We start from the raw sequence: 12337 nt of genomic DNA, 5'->3' as shown, positions 1-12337 counted from the left end.
ACAAGAGAATATTGATTTAGCAGCTTATTCTATGTAACCATGGTATTAAACAACATCATTTTAATAGGAATCTTTTTAACAAATAACAAAGACCCAGGTGAGGAACATTTTGAAAGCTTTGGTTGCAATGTAACCTCCCTAGACTCTAATTGCCTCAATCTTTTTTTAAACACATAGTGTTAAGTCTAAGCATAGCATATGTGGACAGGTCATTGAAGACAATACAAACTTCAGCTGTCGTTAAGCCCTGGTTCACACTGGGTACGATTTGGAACGATTTGAGATGCGATTTGACATGTCAAATCGCATCTCAAATCGGCGGCAATTGTCGGCAATAGCACTGTCCTAATCAGTGCGACGCCGCATCTGCGATTTCAAAAAGTAGTTCCTGTACTACTTTTTGCGATTTCGGGCCGCGATTTACATTAAATCGCGGCAAAATCGCAGCCGTAAAATCGCGCATTTTACCGCGATTTTGAATTCGCAGCAGTGTGAACCTAGGCTGAGGGATATGTGAACCCATTGCCTTTTACAGTCCTTAAATGTGCTGGCTGCTTTAGTTTTTTTTTTTTTTTTGTTACAATACAATTCAATACAGGAGGAATCGGAGGGCCCTGCTCATTTAGAGCTGACAACCTAAAGGCCCGTACACACGGTCGGACTTTCGGCCAACAAACTTCAAAATCTGCAAGTTTTCAATTTTGTCCGATCGTGTGTACGCTCCATCGGACCAACTTTTTCGGGTTTCATCGGAGAAAAAGTTTACGTCTACAAAATTCTGATGGTGCCTAGTCCGACCGTGTGTACAGCAAGCCATCGGACTTTTGTACAAAGTGCAAATATGCATGCTCAGAACCAATGTTAAAATCAACCAACAATAGCAGAAAATAACTAAAGGGTGGCGGTAAAGAGCAGAAAAACCACGTGATGTTGGGAAATTTTTAGAAAAGTTTGCAGAAAAGTCAGAGCGTGTGTATGCTATGGGTGTGACCGGACAACTCACTTCGGACAAAAATCCAAGGGAAAGTTTGTCGCATGTCCGACCGTGTGTACGAGGCTTTAGTGTGTTTTAGCCCTTTGCTTGATCGTCGGCCTCGGTTCACGCTAGACGCGGTACGGATTCTACACTGCATCAAAATCGCAACCCGTTCATGTGACTCGATTCCGGAGTGTATGTTAACGACACCCCGAAATCTGTTTTCCAAACGCAATGCGATTTACAGAATCGGATTGCATGGGTGTGACCTCCCCATGTGATCCAAATTTTGTGCAGAGAAAAGGATCCTGCATGAGTTTGGTGGGAATGCAGTGCGATTTGAGCTTCTCCCCAGAGAAGCCGCATGTAATCCACACAGAAATGTGCTGCGATTCCTGTGCGAATTACATGCGGTGTCCCACAATGCACCAGGATTTTTTTTAATGTTTCAGGCGAGGTTTGTTATGTATGATGCTAGGTATTCTTTTGCTGGTATCCCATTTGGTATATTTAGTAGTCATTACTCACTGCAATGAGAAAACAAAGCCTGTCCATAGGTTGCAAAGACTTGTGTAAAGCCATTTGTCCTAGGTCCCGGTCATGTGACTTGGTGTCATCAGAGAAGAGAGTTTCATGGGGTGTATGAGACACATGTTCGTAAACGGTTTCCCTTTTATTCTACAAGTATATTCCTGCATGCACATTAGTTATTATGGCCCAGATTCACAACCGAGATACGACGTCGTATCAATGCGCCTGATTCTTAGAATCAGTTACGCATAGATATCTGTTAGATCCGACAGGTTTAAGTCTCTTACGCCGTCGGATCGTAACTGCATTTTTACGCTGGCCGCTAGGGGCGTTATGCTGATTTGCGAGTCAAAATATGTAAATTAGCTAGATACGCAAATTCCCGAACGTACGCCCGGCCGACGCAGTAAAGTTACGCCGTTTACGTTGGGCTTTTCCTGGCATATAGTTACCCCTGCTATATGGTGACGTAAGTGCGGCGTAACAATGTTAAGTATGGCTGTCGTTCCTGCGTCGATATTTGAAAAAGTTACGTCGTTTGCGTAAGTAGTCCGTGAATGGGGCTGGACGTCATTTACGTTCACGTCGAAACCAATGACGTCCTTGCGGCGTACCTTGGAGCAATGCACACTGGGAAATTCCATGGACAGCGCATGAACATGGACAGCGCAGAAGATTTACATAAAACACGCCCCCCTGATCCAAATTTGAATTAGGCGGGCTTACGCCGGCTGATTTATGCTACGCCGCCGCAACTTACGGAGCAAGTGCTTTGAGAATACAGCACTTGCCCGTCTACGTTGCGGAGGTGTAACGTAAATCAGATACGTTACGCCCGCACAAAGTTACGCGATCGTACGAGAATCTGGCCCTATATGTATTGTGGGTTGCAGCTCCACTTTAAGGCCAGATGAGCAAGGCATCGATCCCTCACTGACGGGCACACTTCAAAGTGAGGGCGCGATCTCTCGCCTATCCATCCAGCAACAAGTGACACATGAATGTACAGTTGGTATTTCATTCCTTGTTTGACCCTGCATAGCGATTCTGTTGCTGACAATCTCTTGCCATTGACGAGATCACTAGTGTGACATGGCCCTGACTAATGTGTATCTTTTTAGGACCAATGGTCCAGGCATTCAGATGCATACAAATCTGACAGCACTGGGATCTTGTAGATACAATATTGGGGTGATGACAAGTCCTAATGCTTTCCGCGTTGGCTCGGTGGACTAGGAAAGCAGCAAGTACATCCCTCTTGGGCTACATTCACACCTGAGCGTCGGTCGTTTTTTCCGGCGTTTTGTCGCGCGTATTCATGCTTATTTGCGTGTTTGCATACAGTGTCGTCCGACGTTTTTGTACTTTGAAGTTTTTTTTTAGCCAATAGGAAAAATGATCATCTTTTCATCACTTTTTGCTATGTTGGTAGATTTTTTATAATCTTTTGCCTGGGTGAAAAGTTCTATTGATTAAAGCGACGAAATGCCCGTAGCAAACGCTCGTTGTCGCGATAGTCGCTTGAATCGAGCGTTTCCATTACTTTCTATGGGAAATGGAAACGCTCAAAAACGACCAAACCGCCCGACAAAAAAGGGTCCGGAACTTGTTTGAGATTCAGTGGTTTGGCGTCAGGCGTATTGGCGTGGAGATGTGAACCATCTTCATAGGGAATAATGCATTTCTTCCCCTCTAGCGTTTTTGAGCGTTGCGCTTCAGGCGACAAAACGCTCAGGTGTGAATGCAGCCTTAGTTTTCAGCAAGCCTTACTACAAGCAGCACCGTTCTATGCAATGGACCTGGCTAGATGAAGGGCTCTAAAAAGTACACAAGCCGAGACGTACCCAGCGCCTGTCATAGGAGTACTGTATACAAAGTGAGTGTTTCCTTAGCAGGCCCTGGCATGTACTTTGATAACCATCTAGGAGGTGGCATGCTTTGGTACATGGCACATTGATTTATACCTAGAAGAGACTCGCCTAGTATTGCAGCTTTTACAGGTCATTGCCCATTGTAACAGCTGAATGTTATGGGTACAATGTGCCCATCCCTACAGCTGCTTAGCTGTCTGACATTATTTTAGGAGTAGAAGACATTCTGCCCATTATCTCCGTGTTACTTTGTGTGCATTGAGCTGTGTTTATCATTGCTGCTGAAAAAAAAAAAAGGACCCAAAGGTGGAGATTTGCTAAAACTGGAGCACACAGAGGGGGTTATTTACGAAAGGCAAATCCACTTTGCACTACAAGTGCAAAGTGCACTTGGAATTGCACTGAAAGTGCACTTGGAAGTGCAGTTACTGTAGATCTGAAGGGGACATGCAAGGAAAATAAAAAACAGCATTTTTGCATGCACATGATTGGAAGATAAAATCAGCAGAGCTTCCCCTTTTTTCAGATCTACCCCTCAGATTTACAGCGACTGCACTTTCAGTGCAATTTCAAGTGCACTTTGCACTTGTAGTGCAAAGTGGATTTGCCTTTCGTAAATAACCCTCAGAATCTGGTGCAGCTCTGCATATTAATCAATTGGCTTCTAACTTAAAGTGGAGGTTCACCCTATAAAACATTTCTAACACTGCATCCAGCCCAGTTGTGCAGTGTCATTTTATATGCACAACTGGGCTGGATGCAGTGTTAGAAATTTTTTATAAGGTGAACCTCCACTTTAAGCTTGTTCAATTTTAGCCTTGATGGTAAGCTTAGGATCACATTGAGGCAATTTGGCATGCTATTTGACATGTCAAATCGCATGCTAAATCAGCGGCAATTGCCAGAAAGGGCACCGGCTTTGCGGCGCCGCACCGATTTCCAAAAATAGTGTCTGTACTACTTTTGGCGACTTCGGAGTGCGATTTGTATTGGTTTTAGCCTAGGTTCACACTGACAGCGGGCTGGAAATTGTGAAAGTTCAACATGCACGATTTCATACCCGCATGTCGGTCCAACTTCGGGGGTGATTTCAGAAACATCTGTGCGGGTTGCTGCAACAATGTCTCTGAAATCGCCCCCGAAGTCGGACTGACAGGCGGGTATGAAATCGCGCGCGTTCAGCTGAACTTTCACAATTTCAATCCTGATGTCAGTGTGAACCTAGGCTAAAACCTAGAAGCTGATTGGCTACCATGCACAGCTGTACCAGATTTTTGTGCACCAGTTTTGGTAAATTCCCCCCCCCCCCCCCCCCAAGGAGTCTATAGCAATAGCAGATGTTTAAATTCTCTGATTCCACACCGCATTTAATATCATGGGTGGTCGCTGTGGGCAGTGCAGACTTTTATTGAGATACTTGGTCCCCTGGGCCTTAACTAAGACCCACTGTAATAGCTTGCATGGACATTTAGTTATGCATTGAATGTGTTTACAGGAAACAGGGTCCCTGTTATTCTATAATGAAGGTGGAAAAGGGGGGAAGAAGACAAAGTGGGGAAAAAAATAGTTTTTTTTATCAGCGTATAACACGCACCCTTATTTTTAGAGGGAAGTTTCACAAAAATAAACTAAACTAACTTTTTTAAATAAAGAACTTTTGAAGCAAAGTAAGGGTCAGTGCATCTGCAGCCTCACAGTGTCAGCCTGGTGGGTGCCCATCTGCAGCCTCACAATGTCAGCCTGGTGGGTGCCCATCTGCAGCCTCACAATGTCAGCCTGGTGGGTGCCCATCTGCAGCCTCACAATGTCCGCCTGGTGGGTGCCCATCTGCAGCCTCACAATGTCCGCCTGGTGGGTGCCCATCTGCAGCCTCACAATGTCAGCCTGGTGGGTGCCCATCTGCAGCCTCACAATGTCAGCCTGGTGGGTGCCCATCTGCAGCCTCACAATGTCAGCCTGGTGGGTGCCCATCTGCAGCCTCACAATGTCCGCCTGGTGGGTGCCCATCTGCAGCCTCACAATGTCCGCCTGGTGGGTGCCCATCTGCAGCCTCACAATGTCAGCCTGGTCGGTGTTATACCTGAAGGGTTTCACATGTACTGGCACTTTAAGGCTGGCTCCACCCAGCAGTGATGACAAGGGTCAAGGGGCATAGTAGCCATCTTAGAGAGAGCACATGTAAGAAGCAGATGAGATGTACTGTGATGAGATGCATGTTGCAGTGTACAGCCTGTACTGAATAAACATCCATTGTTCCAGACCAGAGTCTTGTGTCCCTCACAACACAGAGGATATAACAGTCGGTGCCCATCTGCAGCCTCACAATGTCAGCCTGGTCGGTGCCCATCTGCAGCCTCACAATGTCAGCATGGTTGGTGCCCATCTGCAGCCTCACCATTTCAGCCTGGTGGGTGCCCATCTGAAGCCTCACGCCAGATTACATAGTCCTGCTGGACCGACTCCTATGATAGACCGAACACTGGTCTAATGCCGGTCCAGGAGACAGGACTTTGTATTACAGAATCTGATGATTAAACAGGAGATCCTCGATCTATGTAATCTAATGGCGCAAGTCATCGTTCCCCCTACGAGGCAGCCAAATGCACATATTGGCGTATAATGCACACACACTTTTAATATTGGAACACATACCTGCCCAGGGATCCTGTAATGTCGGCACCACCGCTGATTTTTCATCAACTCTCTGGCCCGGTTCCCTACTGCGCATGCTTGAGGCACAATACACTTTTTTAATGGCTGGCGGTGGTGGTCCTTTATTTCCCACAAATAGAGCTTTCTTTTGGTGGTATTTGATCACCTCTGCGGTTTTTATTTTTTGCGCTATAAACAAAAATAAAGCGAAAATTTAGAAAAAAATGCTATATTTTTTGCTATAATAAATATCCCCCAAAAATATATAAACTTTTTTTTTTTCCACTCGGTTTAGGCCTATACGTATTCTTCTACATATTTTTGGTAAAAAAAATCACAATAACCGTTTATCGATTGGTTTGCGCAAAATGTATAGTATTTACAAAATAGGGGATAGTTTTATTGCATTTTTTATACTAATTTTTTTTTTGCTACTAATGGCGGCGATCAGCTATTTTTTTCGTGACCGCGACATTATGGCGGACACATCGGACAACTTTGACACATTTTTGGGACAATTGTAATTTTCACAGCAAAAAATGCTATAAAAATGCATTGTTTACTGTGAAAATGACAATTGCAGTTTGGGAGTTAACCACTAGAGGGCGCTGAAGGGGTTAAGTGTGACCTTGTATGTGTTTCTAACTGTAGGGGGCGGGGCTGGACGTGTGACGTCATTGATCGTGCTTCCCTATATCAGGGAACACACGATCAATGACAGTGCCACAGTGAAGAACGGGGAAGCTGTGTTTACACACAGCTCTCCTCGTTCTTCAGCTCCGGGGACCGATGGCGGGACTCCAGCGGCGATTGGTCCCGCGGTCACGGAGCTTTCAGATTTACATATTTCTCTGCGTCATTCAGACCCACATTGAAGAATTGAAGGATGGAATGTTGGACTTTTCCGGCCAGCACAGTGTCCAGGGGGAGTAGCGGATCATCTGCTCCCTGCGCTTCAGTAGAATTGGATGACGACACTGGGAAATGCTCTTGTTTACCCAGAAAGTGACTTGTGTGGCCATGTGGGATTCTTGTTTTCATCCATCTCAAATGTTTTCGTCATCCGTTTCCCAGAGGATAAAAATAGAACAAATGGTTTTGTCTTCAGTGGGAAAACATGGGGAGTATGAGTTGTGGCTGTGACTTCAATGAGAAAACAAGTACTGGATTAGTGGGGAATAACTATAGGCCTGTTTATTGGAGTGTTGCTGAGATGGACGGCGTATTTTATAGCAGTGTCACCAGTGATGTTTTCTTTGTCTTTGGTTCCCAATAAAGCAGGTCATGTATATCGACTTACAAATACATGCACGCATTTTTTTTTTTTTTTTTTATGTGTGTGTGTTTATTACTTGCGGATGGGGTTATTTTACCTCTCGGAGGTTGATGATTTGGTCTGGTGTGCGCTCCTACTAAATGTATCATGGAGGGGTGTAGGCTGGGTTCACATTAGAGAGATGTCAGACGTCACATGTGATTCGCACTGCTGTACAAATCAAATGCGATGTCTGTGCGATGCGAACTCCGCCATACAGATTGTGTGGCTGAATTTGCGTCGCATTCAAATCCAAGTCGTACAGAACCCTTTTTTATTTTTATTTTTGGTGAACACCCATGCCATCCGATTCCTGGCCGAATTGACAGTTCGCATTGCGATATGCGAACCGATCTGATAACTTTGTATTGACACTTCCAGCAGTTTGCATAGGGCAGTGTGCGATGCAGGAACCCACAGTGGGTTTGCAGGGTTCCCGCATCACGCCAATGTGAAGGAGACAGAACAGGAGCTGATTGAGGAATTTAGGGAGAAGAGCAAAGCAGCAGCCGAACCTAAAAGATGGACATAGAGGGCAGAATAGGAACAGGCTGTGAATCTACAGGAGGGTGAAGGAGAGAGTGGAAACTATTCATGGCATAAGGTGGAGCGGAGACCACTTGCCATAGAACTTTGGGAGAAATTAAGAAGTAGAACTATAGGCAAAACTTTTTTTTTTTTTTTTTTTGATTAAGGAAGGATTGTAACTTTTTGGTATATATATATTTTTTTTTTGCCATCTGTGTAACCTTGGGAAGTTTTAACTTCACTTTCTGTCCTATAGCCACATGGGGGGGGGGAATCCCTGCAAATTAAAGAAAAAGCAAATCCTCCTTTTTTTTTTTTTTTTTTTTTTTTTTACCTAATGAGTAAGCCTGCAATGCATACTAGTACATTATGACTTTACTTTGCGGGGGGGGGGGGGGGGGGGGGACACATCCAGTGGTATACAACCAACACAAGTGTTCCTATTGTAAAATTTCCTCTCTATTATTTTTCTTGGGACAGCCTGAAATTTGGGATTTTCGTTTTTGCTTTTACTTTAAATGATAATGAAAAACAGGACAAAATAGAGGGGAGGAATCTCCCCAACAGGGACACAGACAGTTTTCAATCCCATGGCATGCATGTCAACTTCTGCGCACCAGCTACCCAACCCATGCAGGTTAATCCCGGTGCACTTGATACCCAATATATGTGATTTAATGCCTCACACGTTTATTTAGTGCACCATGCCAAATATCCCAGTGGGGATCTCGGGTCTGTTGCTCCATTCACTTTGTTTGAGCAATCTCCCAATCTACAGCAACTGAGCCCTGCCTAATCTCCCATGCCCACAGCCCTACCTAATCTCCCATGCCCACAGCCCTGCCTAATCTCCCATGCCCACAGCCCTACCTAATCTCCCATGCCCACAGCCCTGCCTAATCTCCCATGCCCACAGCCCTGCCTAATCTCCCATGCCCACAGCCCTACCTAATCTCCCATGCCCACAGCCCTGCCTCTGCTGTTCCTGGATTCTTTCGAATTGTCACTGCTAATAACCTTGTGTGTGTCTCCTTTCTCTTTCTTTCTCTCTTTCTTTCTCTCTCTTTCTCTTTCTTTTTCTCTTTCTCTTTCTTTTTCTCTTTCTCTCTTTTTCTCTTTCTCTCTTTTTCTCTCTCTCTCTCTCTCTCTCTCTTTCTTTCTTTCTTTCTTTCTCTCTTTCTTTCTTTCTTTCTCTCTTTCTTTCTTTCTTTCTTTCTTTCTTTCTTTCTTTCTTTCTTTCTTTCTTTCTTTCTTTCTTTCTTTCTTTCTTTTTCTCTTTCTTTCTTTCTTTTTCTCTCTCTTTCTCTTTCTCTCTCTTTCTTTTTCTCTCTCTTTCTTTTTCTCTCTCTTTCTTTTTCTCTCTCTTTCCTCTCTTCTCTCTTTCTCTTCTCTCTTCCTCTTCTCAAATCAAATTCAAATAAGCTTTATTGGCAGGACCAAATACATGTTAGCATTGCCAAAGCAGTTGAGTTTGCATATGAAAAGGGGAAGGGGGGTAATATAAAGGGGAATGGACATAAGTCTGTGAAAGTCCTCAGTTTCTCATGTCCCTCTCAGTCTGACACACGCTGTCACATATTGGGCAGCTATCTTCGCCATTGGCTCCTCTTCTCCCAGTAGAAATTGGAGTTTCCTCTTCTCTTCTGTAGAGTTGAAGTCCGGGATGAGAGCGGAGAGTCTCTGGAAGTGAGTGTCCCTCACGGATGAGTACTTGGGGCAATGTAGAAGGAAGTGTCCCTCATCCTCCGGGACCCCCTGGTCACATTGCTGGCACAGTCTCCTCTCCCTGGGTTTGTCTGTGCCGTCCTAATTCCATTTCCAGGCTGTGGGCACTCAGTCTGTACAGGCTGTCTGTCTGTCTTTGGGGTCTTGTAGCACCTCCAGGTACAGGGCCACCTCTCTCTCTCTCGGTCTCTCTCTCGGTCTCTCTCTCTCTCTCTCTCTCTCTCTCTCTCTCTCTCTCTCTCTCTTCCTCCCTGGTTGCAGGTGTCGGAATCTCAAGTGAGGTAAACAGGCAGAGGAGCCTTACAGCTTCCCAGCCAGTTTCCTACTGCGTATTCAGGTTAGAAAAATAACACTTGTAAGAGTTGTGGTGGCCACAAATGACCCAAGATAAACACCATTCTAGGATAATGAAGTGTATTGCCTGTTTGTTGTTCCCTAGGAAAAAAACAGAGTCCAATCAATACACTGCCCCAATTTTAGTGGCAGTGTGAAGCTGTAGAAGCGTGCGTCTTGTATTTCATTTGTTCCTACAAAAATATACAATAAATATACAATACAAGTTCTGCGTACTGTTGGGTTCTCCTGGCACAGACACTAAACGCCCAACAATGAGAAATGCTGTCTGTATCTAACAGTCTTTTGTATATGATCCCCTATAAGGAAGACACTGACAGATTTAAAGGGCAAAACATGTGGTTTAGAATTTGCAGCACTCTTCATGTGGCTCACAACTTCCACTGTGAACTCTTACCTTGTGGTGTTGTGATATTCCTAGTACTCTAGTATTCTGTTAATAATTTATCTTTTGTACTTGGTGTCCTCTAATATGCATGTTTTAGGGTACATAGACATACCTCACTTACAATGCATTTGCTGCAAGGTAAAGGCACACTCGTGAAATTCTGAGCTCTCTGACGTCTGATGGTCACCATTTTTCAAGCATGCCACAGGGTAGGTGTTATGACGTGCATATCCCTAGTTGAACATTCTCAAACCTGCCTTTTGGGTTTTCACATGACTAAAGCCATATATTCGTGACAAGGAAGGGTTTGTAGCCTTGTGTTCAAAGTTTTTGTTTCCAGCTATGAATTTTTGTATTGCGGATTAGCAGAATTTTTAGCCTGCTTAAATTACCTGGCTTTGTACAGAAAATGCATAGGTAGTGTGTTTTGATGACCCAACTTCATGCAACCCGAAAGCACAACCATGCTTTTTTGTAATCGCCCTCTCCATTGTTCATGTAATGAGGCATCACATATTAAAAAGGAACTGCAGTCTGCTCACATTTGTACCGTATTTATCGGGGTATTGCACGCACCCGCATTCCTGTAAAAAGATTTTAGTACTTAAAGTTTTGGTGTATTGCGCGGCCTCCATCGGCGGCCTAGTCGGGTCCGGCGTCCGTCTGCGGCTTCGGTGGTGTCCTCGTCAGGTCCGGCGTCCTTCTGCGGTGTCCTCCGCGCTCGATCCCCGCTTCCCCAGCTGAGTTTGAACCACTGCGCCGGCATATACCGAGCGCAGTACACTCGGGCAGGCTCGGCTCCTCTCGCGGTCATGTCCTGTGCATCCTGTACGTCCAGGACGTGACCGCGAGAGGAGCTGAGCCTGCCCGACTATACCCGAGTGTACTGCGCTCGGTATATGCCGGCGCAGTGGTTCAAACTCGGCGCAGGTATCGGCGTATATCGCGCACCCACGATTTTGCCCTGATATTCAGGGCAAAAAAGTGCACGGTATACGGTAATTAAAACCTCTGCCGTTCTGAAGCTTCCCTCCAACCACTTTGTGTATTTTATATATACTGTGATTCTGTACTTGCCAAATATGCTGCAGAAATCTTCCTCCACTGAGCCTGGCTGCAACCATTTTAACTGTGGGTAGCTGAAGCTGCTCCCTGTTCACTTCCTGGATATACACAGAGGCCCACCTCCAGCTCTGCAGCTGTCATTGGCCCTCTTGTGACTCGCCCCCCTCCCTTCCTGGCAAACTCTCACGAGGGTGAAATAGAGCTGTGCATGAGGCTTTTTACTAGACAAACAGGAAGTGGGCTGTATAAGGTATTTACTGGCATATTTTTTTTTTTTTTTTTACTATCCAAAGTTAAAACAACAAGGGCAGAAGATTTAGTAGATGGAAAGATGAAAAAAATACTGAAGTTCCGCTTTAAGTTCACCAATATACCATTAATGTACCTGTTGCAGAAAATAAAAAGCTGTCCCTTTTTTGTTTTGGAAGTATAGATTGCTAGTACATTCTATCCCAAAGACCTTGGTTACCAGTGAGAGAGGGTGACACTTGTAGTAGCAAACTGGGGGAGGTTAACTACTCTTAACAGCCTCCACTCTTTTTGGAAAGCATACCCCAAGATCTGTGATCATTCGCTCATTTACCCACAGGAGTATTTGTGAGGTTATGTATTTATCTTGGATGAATATAACGAATTGGCATAGCCATTCACCCAGAGAAAGTGCATGTACATTTGTTCTCTGCAAATAAAGGAATGTAAATAGGCCACATCCTATGTTGTGCAAATCTAATGAATTTTTTAATAGAAAAATACTGCATTTGGCCACTAGATGGAGCTAGGTATTGTCCAAAATTCCTATAATACCTAGCCCCATCTAATGGCTAAATGGAGTATTTTCCATTTAAAGGCTAAGTTCACCTTTTGAACATGTTAAAACTGCATTTCTTCACCCCCGGTAGCCATGGTCACATGTAAAATGGGCTTGGCTCTGA

The 12337-nt window shown here is 44.7% G+C and overlaps 1 protein-coding gene across 2 annotated transcripts in view; it reads left to right on the top strand.

The window, feature by feature from the left end:
* WBP1L (WW domain binding protein 1 like) overlaps nucleotides 1-12337 on the top strand; it is an 88051-nt gene that overhangs the window by 60154 nt on the left and 15560 nt on the right. The window lies entirely within an intron of this gene.

The sequence above is a fragment of the Rana temporaria genome, chromosome 8 (genome assembly GCF_905171775.1).
Source record: "Rana temporaria chromosome 8, aRanTem1.1, whole genome shotgun sequence".
Classification (NCBI taxonomy): Eukaryota; Metazoa; Chordata; class Amphibia; order Anura; family Ranidae; genus Rana; species Rana temporaria.
The sequence above is the reverse complement of the archived record's forward strand: the minus strand, read 5'-3'. Positions and strand labels throughout refer to the sequence as shown.